Genomic DNA, 2,500 nt, shown 5'->3' on the forward strand with positions numbered 1-2,500 from the left:
TCTCCACCCACTCCACCCTGCCTGCCCGTCTGCCTGCCTGCCTGCCTGCCTGCCTGCACTCTCTTCTTCACCTCTCTCCTGCACTCCCCGTTACTTTGGACAGTTGACCCCAAGTATTTAAAGTGAAATGCCTTTGTCACCTCCTCACGCGTAGGTATTCCGTCTTGCTCCTACTGACTTTCGTTCCTCTTCTCTCCAGTGCATACCTCCACCTCTCCAGGCTCTCCTCACAATGAACTGCACCCTACTGTCGCTACAGATGACAATGTCATCCGCGAACATCATCGTCCATGGAGACTCCTGCCTGATCTTGTCCGTCAACCTGTCCATCACCGTTGCAACCAAGAAAGGGCTCAGAGCCGATCCTTGATGTAATCCCACCTCCACCTTGAACCCATCTGTCATTCCAACCACGCACCTCAGCATTGTCACACTTCCCTCATACATAGCCTGCACCACTCCTACATACTTCTCTGCAACTCTTGACTTCCTCCTACAATATCACACCTCCTCTCTCGGCACCCTGTCGTATGCTTTGTGTAAATCTACAAAGACACAATGCAACTCTTTCTGGCCTTCTCTGTACTTCTCAATCAACCAACCTTTTCTCTCTCTCTCTCTCTCTCTGTCTCTCTCATTTTCTTCATTTATCAGCCCGTCAAAGCAGTCCTTCCACTTCGTAGCACACTCTCCTCGCTTGGCAGCACATTTCCATCTGTATCTTTGATCGCCCTAACTTGTCGCACATCCTCGGCAGCTCGGTCTCTCTGTCTAGCCAATCTGTACAAGTCTTTTTCTCCTTCCTTAGTGTCTAACCTGTCATACAGCTCACCGTACGACTTTTCCTTTACCTTTGCCACCTCTCTCTTTGCTTTACGCTGCATCTCCTTGTACTCCTGTGTACTTTCTTCATCTCTCTGACTATCCCACTTCTTCTTTGCCAACCTTTTCCTCTGTATACTTTGCTCTACTTCCTCCTTCCACCACCACCACCACCACCACCACCACCACCACCACCACCACCACCACCACCACCGCCAAGTCTCCTTGTCTTCCTTCCTCTGTCCCGATGACACACCAAGTACCTTCCTAGCTGTCTTCCTCGCTATTTCTGCAGCGCTTGCCCAGCCATCTGGCAACTCTTCACTACCACTCAGTGCCTGTGTTAACTCCTGCCTGAACTCCACACAACAGTCTTCCTTCTTCAACTTCCACCATTTGATCTTCGGCTGTGTCTTCACTCGCTTCCTCATGTTGGTCTCCAAAGTCATCTTACAGACCACCATCCGATGCTGCCTAGCTACGTTCTCCCCTGTCACCACCTTGCAGTATGCAATCCCTTTTACATCGCGCCTTCTACACAAGATATAGTCCACCTGTGTGCACTTTCCTCCACTCGTATACGTCGTCACCCTGTGCTCCTCCCTCTTCTTGAAATATGTATTCACCTCAGCCATTTCCATCCTTTTCGCAAAATCGAACACCATCTGTCCTTCCACATTTCTCTCCTCGATTCCATACCTTACCATCAACTCCTCATCACCTCTGTTCCCTTCAGCAACGTGTCCATCGAAGTCCGCTCCAATCACCACTCCCTCCTCCTTGGGTCCCCTTTCCACCACGTCGTCCAACTCAACTCCAGAATTCTTCTTTTTCGTCCATCTTACACCCGACTTGCGGGGCATATGCGCTGATAACCGTCAGCAATACACCTTCGATTTCCAGCTTCATAATCCTCACTCTGTCTGACACTGTGTTCACCTCCAGCACGCTCTTGACATACTCTTCCTTCAGAATGACCCCTACCCCATTTCTCCTCCCATTCGCACCATGGTAGAAGAGTTTGAACCCACCTGCGATACTCCTGGCCTTACTCCCCTTCCACCTTGTCTCTTGTCACCTTTCTTCTTTCCATCACGTCAGCCAGCTCTCTCCCTTTACTAGCCATAGTGCCAACATTCAAAGTTCCGACTGACTCTCACCTCCACACGCCTACCCTTCCTCCTCTCTAGCTGCCTCTGGACATGCCTTCCCCCTCTCCTTTTCCTTCGCCCAACAGTAGCCTAGTTTCCACCGGCACTCCGCTGGTTAACAGTACCGATGGCGGTCGTCGGTAACCCGGGCCTCGACCGATCCGGTATGGAAATCTTATTTATGATCCGCATATTTGATTTGGCAAAGATTTGACGCCGGATGCCCTTCCTGACGTAACCCTCCGCTTTTGTCCTGGCTTGGGACCTGCACTAAGAATGCACTGGCTTGTGCATCCTCAGTGGCTGGGTTGCACGCTTTTCTATGTTTGCCCCTCACTTTTGTGGCGTGAACTATCAATTCTAGTAATACAGGTGTGTTTATGTTAGGTATCACAGACACACGCACACGCACAATATATGTCCAAAAGTATTGAGATAACTGACCATTACACCTACAGGAGCTTTTCTGACATGTCATTCTGAATCCATAGAAACCCATATTCCACGAAGCTCCCGGCGCACAGTTT

Source organism: Lampris incognitus, unplaced genomic scaffold (assembly GCF_029633865.1).
Source record: "Lampris incognitus isolate fLamInc1 unplaced genomic scaffold, fLamInc1.hap2 scaffold_265, whole genome shotgun sequence".
Taxonomy (NCBI): domain Eukaryota; kingdom Metazoa; phylum Chordata; class Actinopteri; order Lampriformes; family Lampridae; genus Lampris; species Lampris incognitus.